Below are 15655 nucleotides of genomic sequence, written 5' to 3' on the forward strand. Positions count from 1 at the left end.
CCCTGAAGGGCGAGGCAATACCCTGTGGGTAGTGCCACAAAGGGGCATTTTACAAGGTGCACTGAGCTTGCCTGTGAAAGGTAGACCAAACAGCTCAATTAGGTGTTTGGTATCCCTGATTACAATGTTAAAATCACTTTAGACCTCCATTGGAGTGAAATGAATTTCTCCAGACCTACGAGTGACTTTGAGATTAGGGTGGGCAGTAAATCTGTCCTTACTATGGGGAAACGACATGGAGAAGTTCAGGAGAAAGGGGAAATGGAAGCCTTTTCCTGGCAACGAGGGACAGTGCACCGAGGTACAGCAAGTAGAGAAGGAAACTGCTATCAAGGCTACACAAAGTATTTCTACCAGCAAGACACCAGATATAATGAACCTAGAGAGGATAACACCAGTCATACACCATCCACTGTCAGACTCGGCACATTTTCCCAAATTCAAGATAATGCACAGCCAACTTTTCTATAACATATGGAGTAGTAACGGCAATGGAAGAGGCACCCAGAGCTCAAAATTCCCATCTCAGTCAACCTAAAAGGATAAATTATAATGAGACAACCAGACCAAAAGACTGCAATTTATCTAGAAATGGTAATATTCCTGCAAGGAAAATCTGTGTGCTTGCTCAAGCTGGACCCTTCAGAAAGACTCGCACGAGTCGTGCTGTTGGGATACCCAGTCGACGTAACACTAGATCTAATACTAAAACACAAGCAAATCTTGAATGCAGAATGATGGCTCACAAAAATATACAAAAGCAGCTACACGTCAGGTTCTTGTGACCGTCATGGGATATGTGCCAGAAACATTCGGTCATGGAAGTTGGAGAATGTACAGAGACCATACGTCTCGGAACCCCTGCGCGGCTTCAGATGTCAGAAATACGGCCTACATCAAACACGCTGCACCGAGGAGGAGATATGTGGAGTGTACAGCCTGAGGCATCCAACCAAAGACATTATAGCAAAGCACAAGGCAACCCAGACCACAGCAGCCAAATGTCCAAGTTATGGTGGCAAACATCGTGTATGGAGGACAACCTGAGCCACACGGAAAGAAAAGGTACAGACAGCTGAGGTCAGGATAACCAGACCAGCACTACATACACAAACACCAACGTCTGGAACACTCGTGTACAGCCACGACAGAAACGCGTACTCGGAACACAATTTCCCGACTCAGTCAACTCCAAATAGGATAATAAACAAAAACACTGCAGAAATACATGGTAACAAAATACAATTAGCAGGCGATGATTCACAATAACGGGAATGAAGTATTTTGACCAATCCACACACTAGATAATGAAGGGACGACGACACTCAGGTGTGTTTTGGACCATTCTCAAGTCGATTGTTAAGACAATCGACTTGAGAATGATCCAAAACGGACCGAAACGTCGTCGTTCCTTCATTTTCTAGTGTGGATTGGTCAAAATACACTTATTTTGAGTCAACACAAGATTTACATTTTTAGAGGTCCAGCTGAGAAACATTGTGAAGATCATGGCTAAAGACCATTATTAAGTGCTTACAGATAACGCAGACTCGCCCAACAAGACTCGATAAATCACGTGTAATAAGACACGGTCGTGCATTAGACCACAGTTACATAAGCAACAGTATGAGAAAAGACGGAGCACAAGAGGACAAACATGACATGGAGAGACTACCAATAAGAGTCTGGTAGAAAAGACATCAGACCATAACGATCCACAAAAGCAGCTGCAGGAAGCAGTAGCCACTCAGAATCAATGATATCTTGTAATTCAAGAGAGACAGACATGAACAATCGATGCAGTTTGATATGTAGCAACAACGAAATACTGGATGGCAGAGATGCATTCAGACAACACCAGAAACCGGCATAAATAATCAATGCAGAATCAATTTCTGTTGGTGTTACCTGTCTTAGTAGAACTTATCTATGGAATCGACTTCCATATTCTCCACTTCGCTAGTAGACATTGCGAATCGGACTGCATTGATTATATAATTATAATTATTTTGTCGACATTGACTCTTAGGCACAGGCGCACATGCTTTAGTAAAGCTGTAAGGCAAAGTGCGAGGCAACACTTGTATGAGTGGAACTCTTCGAGGAGTCCTCCTCAGCCCTTGGCCTTTTGCCATCCTAACTTTCGCCTTAGTCATGAGAAACCCTGCATCTCCTGCATTACTCTGACATTATTCAGTGTTAACACCCTAATGACTGGTGCCAACTTAGACTCACGCCTTTTGTGATTAATGGCTGAGCATAAATGCCTACAATCTCATCAAACTCGACATTCCTTTTACATTCAATCTACTTGTCTCCGATATTCCTCTTCATCTGTACCTCACCATTCTGGTGTCATACACACCAGTCACCAAGAAGGGTAATGCGAAACTTGCTCTTTTCAAAAAAGTTACACTTGAAACAATTGCCTCCTTCATAAAAAACTTAAGATCTCACGAGCATTGTCTACCCCGACGGTACTGTACAATCTTCTACTGGACGGATTGCCGCAGCATAAATGTTTTATAGAAATAACACATGCACACACTGTCGGTGTCCGGTTAAACAACTGGCTGTACTCCACACAAGCAGAACTAGCAGCACTTGAACTAGCTACCAGTACATTAAAAAACATCGGAGGAAGAAAAATATTTAGTGATTCAAAGTCTGGTCTTCCAGCAATCAAAAACTTCTGGAAGGTCGACGGCAAGAGCCTCATACTACCACTTTTAAATGACCTAATCGCTGCACAGAGTAAAGGGTTTCGAATCTACTTTGCATGGATACCATCACACAAATATAAGCCATCATAATGCTCACATAAATATAAGCCATCATAATGACATGGCAGCCAAAATAGCGTGTAACAAAGATGAAGTTAAATTAGACCTGGGTATCACCATCTCTGCTGTCAAAACTATATTGTTCCAAACACTCGGGTCTGATAGGAGAGAAATTACTCCCAACAACCTGAAAGCACCAGTATAAAAAGTTTTGTTCAGATCTGAAACTGAAACCTATGCCTATGTGCAGTACTAAACGTCCACCAGACTGTGCGACACAGTGGTTGCCAGGATCAGGTTGGGTTGGTTACCTGTGGCAGGTGGCTACAGGTGACAGATCTCCCAATCCTGAGCACTCCAGATGCAAACTGTGAGTAGGAACTGGGGGTATGATCTTGCACACATCACCGAATGCCCAGTTATCAGACCATTCAGATCCTTTGGCATGAGGTACCTGGAGATTTGCAATAACTTTATTCACACTCGTGTTCTTGAGGATATCCTAATAATGCACCCAAAATTTGCCAGTGCAGGCTACTGCACATGTGGCCCCAAATGACTAACCATCCTGTGTGATGGGGATTTAACCATCACGTAGCTAATTTTTGACACACTGTACTCTTCCTTCATATTGTCTAGGATAGCTGCACAAATGCAGATGTACCTAAATATGTTAATAATGATAAAAAGTTACCATGGCATTTGCAGGAGTTAAATTAGAAAGCTATGCTGATACAGCATTAGTCGCCAAAGGTCCTTCACTCGCGAATAAAGCACAAGTAGCACTAGATAAAGTAACGGCCGAATGCAGCATTTTAGGGCTAAACATATCTGCACAGAAACCTAAGGCAATGAAACAAGGTGACAACACTCCAGACAGGCACCTACGCATTCCAGACATTAACCTTCAGTGGGTTACACAACTCTGGTATCTTCGGGGGATTAATTCTAAAATGACATTCAGCCAGTAAATTCAATATCAGAAGGCATAATTGTGACTGAGCAATTATCACATGGTACATGGCGACTGAGCATTATCACCACAATAAGAGCAATCACATGGCACAGTCTAGGAGCTGGACAGTATTAATGTTTTACAAACGCGTCGTTCGTTCCCTAGTTGATTATGCAGCATTTTCCTTGACCATTCTTCCTACTGGCCAATCAGCCGTTCCTCCAAACAGACCCAAAAGTGATTCCATGCACCTGCCAAACCCCTCTGTTTATGAATGAAAAACGGAATACACACGAATCGCAACCGATTTCATTCGAACACTTCCGGAACAAGTGCTTTACTGACGAATTTTGTTCGAACCACAACGCTGTAAATGCTTCACCCACGTACTACATATACAAATAATCAACAGAACCTAAACACCTAACCTAACCTATGCCTATATATGCACAATTTGCTATTATATTATATTAATTTATCTTTGAGAATTTCCGTTTTGAATGAACAGCATGTAAAAATTTTGGAGTGCATCTATGGGGTCGACCGCTGGATGTAATGGACTTTAGTCGAGGACAGGTTGGGCCAATGGGCACAGGTTGAGGTTGTTCAAAAGATGTAATGTGAGACATAACTGGAGCGCCTAGATGAACGATAATATTAACACCAAGACTAGAATTTAAACTAACATCGGTTGAAATAACGGTAAATGGGCTTGATGCATACATGACCAAGATAATGATTAGACAAATAATCGGTTCACTTGAAATTATAATCACTGGAGCACCAACTCGGAACAGAAGAGCTTCAGACTCCAGCACGTGGACCCATTGTGCAATAAACACATCATACATAAGAGGTCACAAATACAATCGCTGAGTGGGTTGTCAACGAATACATGCAGACTTCATGTAGGCTCCTTGGTAATCCATCTGCCAGCAGACTTTAAGATCATTGCTCTTTAAGAAAAAAATAATCGGCCTAATCCCGATCTGTTTCATTGCACAGATGAATACGAAGCAAACTTACCTGACAGCTTCACTTCACTGACGGATCAGTAGACCAGCAGGGACAAGAATCCGGAGATGCAGTTAAGGCAGTAAATTCTGTAGCTAGTTGGAGAGACTCAAACAGGTGTTCTACCTTACAAAAATGCTAGCCATTCAAAAGGCTTTGGAACCTGCTCTTGTTGAACAGACATTGCAACATCCATCTGACTACAAATGTCATAGCATTAATGTGAACACTCGACAGTTAAGATTGTAGGATACTTAAACTTGCAACAAAGAGAAAAATGTAGACATTTACATACTAGTTTAGCACAGATTAAGTAAATAATTGAGAGGGGAATGCCAAAGACGTACAGTGACCACAACACAACAACTTCAACATCAGAATCGGTGAGATGGTTCAAGAATTTGACCAACTACGAGCCATTTGGGAGTCCACCTGGAGCTGCCGTGAGGTACAGACGTGTCGTTTAGCCGCTGGTAGTTTGGGGTGTTTGCTGTTTTCGTCACCAGGGGGTGTGGGCGTCTCTGCCATGCTGTTGTTGCTGGCTGCGTGTTGACGTGGCGAGCTTGCCATGGATGGTCCCCTTCCTCCTGTTAAGTTGCGTGAACTCCGTGGGCCTGGAGTTCACTGGTCGTGATGGATATGAGGCTATTGAAATGGTCATGTGCGGCATGCTCCGTGTCCCTGTGATGGCCGTTTACTTTGTTGAGCTTGTAACTGCCCACCGGGTTGTCATCAAGTTCGTGACGGAGGTGGTGTACCGTGATTTTCTCCGTCGTTACGAGGGACGTTCGTTGTCGCTGCCAGGTGGTGCTGGCTCTGTCACCATCTCGGACCGTAGTGGTGCACTGACGTATGTCAGTGTGCATGGGGCGCCCCTGGAGTTTCCTGAGGACGTTCTCCGGCGTTACTTTCAGCGGTTTGGGGCGGTCATCAGTGTGCTGGTCAACAAGCTCTCCTCTGGGAGGTATGCAGGTAGGCGGACGAACGTTCGCACCTTGGGGATGCGCCTGCGGTCGGATATTCCATCTGCGATCCGGCTTCTGGGGTACTACGTCCGGGTGTACTATGCCCGGCAGCCTTGTACCTGTTTCCGGTGTGGCCTGTTGGGGCTGCCGGGTGCGATGCGGCCCCGGTTGCTCAGGTCAACTTGTTCCGAGAAGAGGATTTCCCGCCGCTCCCTCTGGACGAGGACTCCGGGGGTGAGGAGGTGAGCGTCCCGTTCGTTGTTGAGGCTCCCCCTGAGTAGCCCGACGTTCCCCCGGTTGTCATCGACCCTCCTCCGGATGTTGCAGTGCCGTCGGATGCTACTCCTGCTCCTGTCGCGCCCGTGGACCTTCCTGTTGCTCCCTGTGAGGCATCGCCGTGTGCACGCCCGACTTAGCTGCTGCGCCTGGCCCTGCATCCTCGCTTCGGGTCCCGGCTGTGCTGGGTGCTGGGGTGGCTGTGGGGGCCCCTGATGTGTGTGGTCCAGTTCCCCGTGGTCGAGGCTGCTGCTGTTCTGCGGCGGGCGTCAGTTCGTCCGGCTAGTGGGGCCCGTGTTTCTGAGTCAGCTTCCGGCTCTGACGATCTCAGGCCGGTGCCCAAACGTTCCCGGCGTTCGTCGTCTGCCTGGAATGATGTTGGGGAATTTAGTGACTGGGTCTTCGGGTGTGGATGGAGTGGTTCCGGATGCGTCGTTGGCTCTGAAGTTAGTGGTGGCGGAGGTCCATGTGTCTGCTGACGTTGATGCCTGTGTCCCGGGTGTGCCTGATGTTTCTTCTCCACCGGGGGCATGTCCGCGGTGGGGAGTGGTGGCCTCCGCTGCCAGGGATGGTGGGGATGAAGGGGTTGGGCGTGGCCTGGTGGTGACCTTGCGGAAGGATGTGCGCAGTTCGGTATCCCGGCGGTCGTCCGGTGGTGTGCCCGTGGACGCTGGTGCCCTTGTGGTAGTGCCTTCTGTCCGGCTCCCTCCTCTGAGGATATCCGTTGGGGACTTGGGGACTTGGGGACTGTTACCGGAGTCTGTGATGCCGTTGGGTCACTGGGCGCGGATTGCTGTTACCGATCTGCAAGGAGGCGCTGAACTTTACGGGTGGGGCAGTTCCATTGGTGTGGGAGCGTGTGCCGGTCACTAGGATCAGGAGTGATACCATTTGGGTGCCCTGTTTGAGGGTGTTTGTTGCCAATGTCCCGGATGATATGGCTTCCCCGGTGGATGGTCAGGGCCCTTGGCAGTGGTTACGATGCGAGGCGTTCCATGTACGATTCCCTCGGGACGTGTTTCCGGGCAAGTATGTCTAATGATTTTCTAATTTTGTGCTGTGTGCCCTTCTGGCTGTTTGTTTGCCTTTCGGTAGTTTGTGCCCGTGCCTCTCCCTTTGTTTGTGGCGAGGCGGGTGTTTTGGTGTGTGTTAGTCTTCATGTATTTTTGTGTTATTCCCGTGCCCTATGTGTTTTATTTTATGCTTATGTATTGTTTGTCTTTTATTTATCTTTTTTATATTTTTTATATTTTTTTGTTTGTTATTGGCTGGTTGTGTGGTGTGCTATTTTCTTGTATTTTTTATTATGTTTCAATTTGTTCATACTGTTGTGCTTTGTTGTCGGTCCTTCAGGCCGGCGATTTTGTTTCGTACTACTAAAATGATTTAACTTGTTGCTAAGTTCTTGTTTTGCTTGCATTGCATGCTTGTTTGTGAATTGTTTTCTGTTTTGTTCTCTATTTTGTAACCTTTTGTGTTTATTCTGCATTTCTTGTACTCTTTCCAGTTTTTGTACTTGTTGTTCTGTCGGTCCTTCTGGCCGGCGGTTTCTTGTTTTGTTCTGTTATGTTTCTAATTTTATGTTTTATTGTAATTTAAATCGCATGCTTGCATGTAAAAGAATAAATACAAAAAAACTACGAGCCACTTACTTAGATGAAAGGGAGTAATAGAAAAACGGGGATTGCACCAGCCTTCAATGACTTAAATGTAAAGATATGGTTATGAAAACAAGGTCTTTAGCAGCACACGCAGGCCAGAGGTAAAATGATACATGACAGCTTCTGAAATTGCACCATGTTGAATATTTGGATTTGTCTAATTTTGGCCTTCCCCACAGTCATTGATATCCACCCTACAAATGTGCTAGGTGGCCTAGAGAATGTTTAAGTTTGTGGGAATGTGCAAATCGCACGATTTTGTTTATAACGTCAGCTTTGAGGAATTCGCAAGGGAAGGTATTAGCCTAGTACTCCAAATTTGGCTTCTGTGACAGTTGTAGGGGAGTTGGTTCCCATCTAGGGCGGTGACACTGGCATACCCGGGATGCAACGAGAGACGTGATTGGCTACAGCCCTGCACCTTCCTCTAGTCAATAGGAAAGGTGCAGGGCTGTACCTTCCGATTGTTTTGGGCGAGCCGAGCTACGAGACAGCTCATAGGTCCTGACGATGTAACTGTTATCTCAGACATGGACGAGGAACGACGTACACGTGAGTGCTCAAAGATTTTTGCTGGATTACCTTTGTACTGTAAAGTGTAGCTTTAAAGAGACAGCAATAGACCTCTGCTTTACGTGAGGGGCGGCTGATGACATTTTGAAGAGGTATATGGGATGGAAGAGACTGTGCAGGAGGGCCTAGTGAGGGGTCGCTCCACAGCTTAATGAAGTGACCAAGGACATCAGCCACAACCCCAAGAGTAACTGTGGGCAGTGTAGTCACCCTCCAGGTCCTCAACGCAGTCCCGAAGAAGTGAGGGAGTTGGTCAGTGCACACGAAGTGCCGGTGTGGAAGTGGCCAGTGACAATTTTCACTGAAAAATTGTAATGTAAAATTCCATCAGTGTAATGTTTCCTGTCACTGCAATTTTTTGACTGAAAATTGCAGTGACAGGAAACATTACACTGATGCGGCAAGGCAGTGATTAATGAGGAGTTTGCTGTCGAGTCGAGAAACTATTGGTCAGCAGAGATGGTTAGTGTTAAATATTGGCCAACAAGTAGTGACAGTGGTTGTGGGGTTCTCGGCGCTAGTGTAGCTTGTTAATGTGTGAAGCCACTTCCCAACAGCTACACGAGGATGGCGAGTAGGCTAGTAGAGCGAAGAGCTTTTACAACAGCTTAGCCCGGGTGGGTTCCGGAAGGTCCCCGAGAGGGTTCAGGAAGGACCCCCGGGAACGCGACCTGTGACACTTACGAGGAAGCCAAGGAGTGGTGGGCTCGGATGTGAGGAAGCTGCAATATGAAGCCAGTGAATACCCACCGAGGCTATTAGAAAATGGAGTGGATTGAAGGATGCACCCAACATCGGAGGATAACTGGTGAGGGAGTGACGTCATTGGAGACAGCATCTGAAGCAGTGGCGAGACTTGGGCCCGGAGCAGCTCTTCACCTCAGTGATACTAGTCAACTGTTAATACCCCCCCCCCCCTGCCCCCGAAATATCCCCTTATGATAAGGAGCTCCTTAGAGAACAAGTTTTATAATCTAATACTGTCAGGATATGCTTTGATTTACATATATTAAGGTGTGCCGATTACTGATGTGGTATAATAATCAAACTTGAGCTGTAGCCTAGTGGCGGTTAGAGGTCATCTGCTGAATTTTGACAAAGAGAATTTAAATTAAATTAAATTTTGGCTCAACATCTCGTAATTATTGGGGATTATTACTATTTGTCACTGCCAGTATCTCTGTAATGTAGTGAAAACTGAGAACCATGGCCGAGAGCGGCTAATAAATACTTGGTAAATGAGGCTAGTACTACCAGTGTTGTATTTATTATTCTCGGAAAATGTTAGTTATTTTGTTTCCGTACTCGCCTCTATTATGCTTTGCCATAGCAGCTATGAGTTGGAGCTATGAACTCGCGCCACCACTGAGTATTAGTATTATTCAAGAATGTCCAACACTGCAGCAATGTTTTAAAAACACAAGAGAGGGAGGAGGAGATGCAGGCTAAGTTACCTTGTGATCAGTGTTCTTTTTAATGAATTGTCATTTAATTATTATTTATTACATATGTAATTATAATCATACTTTAACGAATTTTTAACAATTTCTAACAAAAAATTGATTTAACTTCCTCAATGAATCATATTGAAAATATATTGTTTAGAATCTGCACTAGACGGAACATGTTCTACGGCATACTTGTTAGCTGCTCTGGTTTTGAGCAATAATTTGTGCTTAGTACGTTTCAGTTTGCGCTTTAATTTTACCCTTTCGACAGATGGCATTTCTCTTCTAAGGTGGTTTTGTAGTTCTGCCTCGTCCTTTGCGTCCTTGACTTCATCAGTCAACCCCTCTAGCTCAAAAGCAATAATTGCCAGTTTGTCTGGTGGTGATCCTAGTGACGATAGTAGTCTGACAGTGCCTCCATTACTTGTGGTCTCCATTTTGATGAACCTGTTAGCGAGCGTCCTGACAGTTACAGCTCAAGACGAAACTCATCAGAAACAGTTGACATTTCTGCCTGGTTGCGTGTGTTGGTTTTAAACTTAGGCCAATAGTTAACCAGAAGCTCGCAGTAGTATTGATGCTGTTGAGGGGAAACCTAATGCAGAGTAGGACTGTGGGGTAATCTAGTCTCTAATTTGCTTGACGGCTACGACAGGAAGTAGCTGGGGGGAGCCGCGGTGAGCGAGTATGTTGCACTGAGTGAAGAGATGTGTACCCCAACAACCAAGAACCAAAGGCATAAAAACCCAGTGTGTGGTGATCATGGGGGATGCATGCCCCATTGCACCTCACCTCTTCCACCCTCGGGGGACAGTGTTTCTGGCAGTCATCAGGGGACTTGCTAGGGTCCCTGTTGTCCTTGTGTGAAATAGATAATGACAATTCTTAACGGGGGCATTAACAAGGGTACGAGAGCTGTGTGAGGACCCTGAACAGTATACTCGCCTAGTTGTGCTTGCGGGGGCTGAGCTCTGGTTATTTAGTCCCGCCTCTCAACTGACAATCGTCTAGTGTACAAATTCCCGAGCTTACTGGGCTCTTATCATATCTACATTTGTAACTGTGTATGGAGTCAGCCTCCACCACATCACTGCCTGATGCAATCCATTTGTTAACTACTGACACTGAAAAAGTTCCTTCTGACGTCCTTGTCACTCATTTGGGTACTCTGCTTCCACCTGTGTCCCCTTGTTCACATACCACCAGTGTTAAAAATTTATCTTTATTCCCTGTCGATTCTTAGAATTTTGTAGGTAGTGATCATTCTCCCCGAGCTCACCTGCCGTGTATGTGAATGTATATAATTGTTAGTATATTTTGAGAGCAGGTTTTCTCTAATACATGCGTAATTAAATACAATAGTATTGGCTTAGTAATTTTCTTATGAATTTTTTCTTATGTAAATATGTATCTGAAGAGCAGAGCCGTCTTACCGCCTGGGCCCGATGGGCACTTGCCTGAGGGCGCCACGAGCATAGGACATGTTCATTATGGAAGCAGGATGTTTAAATATTAAGGTCATGTTGCAAGCGCACTTGTATAACACTACATCCTGGTGTTGGATTAAGTATTTAAGAAATATATTTCAAAGTGAATAACCCTTTCAGCAGAAATTAAACGTAATGTTCTGAATGGAGCACAAAAGAGGGAGAGAGCTGATGAGAAGAAAATAGGAAAACTTCCGAAATAAACATCATGGCTCTCAACACAGGTGCAACGACAGCCTCTCATACCATTCCTTCAGATATAGCATCCACATCTACATCCATTCCTGTTTATCAATCATCCAGTTTCAGCAGCCATACCATCATTGCCTGTTGCTGCTGCTGGTGACATTTTACAAGAGGAAATACCCATATCTGTAACAGTAAAGGAGTTGGCAATCCAAGAGACAGATCCGGGGCGATGGAACATAAGGACACTAGCAATAGATTACTGGATTCGTAGTGGGCCCTTATGTCAGAATTATGATAGCAACCTTTCTAACTCGCACAGTGTGTAAAACAGCTAGAGTAGAGAATATGAATGCAAGGTTACACACGGAAATCACAATAGCGTGATGCATCAAATGAACAAGCCCACAAGGGCTGTGACGAGGATTCGAACCTGCGTCCAAAAGCATCCCAGACGCTGCCTTAATAGAATGAGCTACGTCATGGTCAAGAGTTGAAACCGAAGTTCTACTGAACTTACTGACTTCGCCCTTACTTTATTACACTCTTGGACGCAGGTTCGAATCCTCGTCACGGCCCTTGTGGGCCGTTACGAGTACTTTGTTGGAGTACTGTTTGTACTCTGTTGTTTACTATTAGTGGTTAAAGAAGGTTTAGACGTCGCTTTTCCATCTGTGTTATCTCGTTGTCTTTCTATAATGGATCTCAAACCTTCCGTTATCACCTTTACAGTTAGAGAAGATTTGTTATGTAAGACAAACAACTTATCCAGTACGTCACTGGGTAATTTGCGTCTCATGTGGACTTGGATTATCCAGTCAGATTCATCCAGATTCACCTTGTTAAGCGCCTTGAGCAAGGACTCAAGCTCCAATCTAAAGGCTTGGGGTGAGTCAGCTGATTCATCTGGAGGGAGAATATCTAGGATTTTTTGGGTTAGAAGTCTGATAGCCCTGTCTGGCTGAGCATAATTTTCCTTAAGGAGCTGTGCTGTCAAAACCATCATCAATGAAGGTCAAATTACAGACCACCTTTATCACTTCATCCTTTAAGACATCCTGCAAATGTGTAAATTTTGTGGTCCACTGAATCGACAAATTTGTTCCAGAAGTTACAACTCTCGTCCTCTGTACCAGAGAAAGTTGGGAGACTGATGGTAATTTGACTTCAGGTTGTCGGATTTTGGGAAGCTCTGGCTGCAATGTTTGTAGTGGCCTTGTGTATGGTTATTAACTTGACAAAGTGTTGTAACTTTGTTTTGCATCTTCATAATCTGTGTGTTCTTGTACTAAAGCTTCCATTGCATCTTCTTCGATGTTAATAACAGCAAGAACATACTTATATTTCAGGATTTGTTCTTTTACATGCTTAAATTTGCTCTCTGCAACCTTATGATGGCCCTCCAGTTCTACATAATCAACTGGAGTGTGTGTACATAAATCATCGCATTTACTGATCTGTTGTTATGTGGCCCTTCATACCTGTGAGGGTAGCTTTTACATTTTTTGTAGTAGACATGATGACTGTATTTGCTAGCCGTGTTGCAGATGTACTAATGCTAAGCCTTGTTGGACTTTGATTTATACTTTTACTAGCACTTGAGCTAGTAGAGCTACTACATCCCGACAAGAGCTATTTTATCATTTAAAATACACATTATATAATCATACACACTATAATTTGAGTGGTAACCTTGTATCTATGCTGGTTTTATCTCAAGTTAGCTCCTTAATTACCACTTGGTTGGTGCAGAGGCACAGATTAACACTCAAAGGTGAAATGATTATAGTTAAATTATTACTATAGTTATGGAAATATTATGTAAACACAACTCGGGTTGTCATAAACTGCATAAAAATATGGGCTTGCTAGGTTGTAATATAGGTTCAACTCTAGACAAGTGTAAATTCTTACCCTTACACCAGGTTAGCACAATAAATTAGACTAGGTTGCTGTACAACACCAGCCTAAAATCTTCTACCCCTGTGTAAGAATTAGATTGTAAATTGTGATATGCAGTAATTGTTATGGTGCAATATTATGTAAACACTTACAATTATAAATATCATATACATTTATGGGTAAATTAGCCTCTTATCAACTTCTTGTAATGAAAAAGCACAAATGTTCTTTTCGTTCAGGCCTCGGAACAATAATAGTGCTTGTTGTAAGTTCTGTTCACTGTTAGCATAGATTGAAAAAGTTAGGCTTCAAAAATATGTAAGTGTCTTCCTGCTATAATTAGTGTTAATGTAAATAGTGTAAATATTGCACTAATTTTTATGTTCTATCCGGTTCGTTGAGGACCATAAGTTATGAGGGAAAATCCTAGCCTGTTTTATTGTCTTGTTTTGAATATTAAATATTTACTTTATTTTATTTTTTTTAATTGACTTTAATATTGTATTATTTTTCTTCTGAGTTAGTTCTTAGTTGGTTAGTGGACTGTGTATATTCTGATTCAGCTGCTAGAACTTGTCGCTCAGTTGTGGGGGGGGGGGCAATTTGTAGCTAAAATCACTTTGAAGTGGATTCTTCATAAACTACAAATTGTTTACCTAGTCTTTAATATGAAAATTATAAATCATACCACATATGGTGGACTAATCTGCTGTTATACTTAGTTAATTTAATTATGTATACTACTCTACTACTATACTATATTAAACACACAATCCGTTCTCGCAAATTTAATAAGTCAATATTGACTTATTAGTTGCATGCATAGGTGTCATACTAAACATAATAGTTTCCCTTGAAAAGCGTCATAGAAAACACCGACCTTACCTAACCTACTTGGTATGTTAAGATAAGCATCTTATTGCTTCGTAATTACAATTATTACCTAACCTATACCTATAATAGGTTAAGTTACAATTGTAATTACGAAGCTATAAGATGCATATTTTAACATACTAATTAGGTTAGGTAAGGTTGGTGTTTTCCATGAAGCTTTTCAAGGGAAACTATTATGTTTAGTATGTCACCTATGCACGCAACTAATAAGTCAATATTGACTTATTAAATTTGCGAGAACATGTTGAAACACAAGGGCCATATCTGATACTGTAGTTGTGACCTGCTAAGGCTGTGTATTTGTAGCATCAGATTAGGGTGTGGCCCTGTGCCTCTGAGTACCACGTAATAGCAGCTATCTGGAGGCCTGCAAGGTTGATGTACAACTGGGTTAAACATTGTTGGGAGCCAACTGTCTGCTTCAGTCTCTTCCTTCACAATTACCTGTTTGGGATATTTAAATGTTTAACATTAGTAAAAGCACATTAACATATTAAGGTACAGGTATGACTTGTAATAAGAGGGATGTATAATGTAGAGTACGTACGTGTTAGGGATTTTTATCCCACAGAATAACCGCCTAACCTATTTGTTATAAATGACCAAAATATACACAAAATACTTGGTAAGATGGATACTGGTGTTCCTGTGGTTGTAGAGGTGCTGTTGTGGTTTTGCTCGCTTGTTGACACGTAATCTGGGTGTCCATCGAGTTATACCAGCTTGTATGGAAGGAGCCACCTCTACAGCGTGTTTTGTTATGATTCTACGGCGTACTTGACGACGCCTCTATGGGAGCCGTCCTAAAATATTTGGTTGTTCTATTTATGATTAAGGAATAGTTAAGCTGTATTCTTTTTGTTTTCAATTATATTCAGTCCTAGTAACAGTTTATTAAGTTTAAATACTAGACTGAAGTTTAAAAGGAGATGAGATATATAAATATACGTCTTGTTGTATGATGTCACAGAATAACCCACTTTTTTTCTTTATGGGGGTAACTTATGTTTGTGCGCGCGCGCGTGTGTGTGTGGGGGGGGGGGGGGAATTTCCGACTTACAGCAGTGATGAAGCTTCCATGTGGGCACCAGATTGTCAGTCTCCCTTCCTCTGTGATGCCGAACTACACCCCAGACTACTGTCTGTCCGAGACCCAGAACACAACTTCCCTTCCCTCGATTAATTGATGAAGATTAACCACTGGACTGTGCCAACTGAGAGAAATATATTTTATTTTTCGTACCTATTCAAAATACGCGAGCGGTAGGTTGTGTACGAAATGGACTTTTTAAGGCCTCCATTGAGAGGCAGCCATCTTTGAAAAAATTCCCAGAATGCCTTAGGGCTGCTGGCTGGGTTAGTACTAAGTGAGCAACCATGGCTGCCGCACGCGCCTCTGGCTCCCAAACACCTGTCCGATGCATTGTTGGAAGATCGCACTCTGTCGGTGAAATTCAGACCCTAGTATTTGAAGAACATAAGGGTCATGATATTGGTGAAGCTAGGTGCAA

The 15655-nt window shown here is 43.4% G+C and overlaps 1 long non-coding RNA gene across 1 annotated transcript in view; it reads left to right on the forward strand.

Moving 5' to 3' along the window:
- Positions 1–15655, forward strand: part of LOC138370856 (uncharacterized) — a 64906-nt gene that overhangs the window by 14894 nt on the left and 34357 nt on the right. The gene's annotated exons all lie outside the window — the stretch shown is intronic.

Source organism: Procambarus clarkii, chromosome 33 (genome assembly GCF_040958095.1).
Source record: "Procambarus clarkii isolate CNS0578487 chromosome 33, FALCON_Pclarkii_2.0, whole genome shotgun sequence".
Lineage (NCBI taxonomy): Eukaryota > Metazoa > Arthropoda > Malacostraca > Decapoda > Cambaridae > Procambarus > Procambarus clarkii.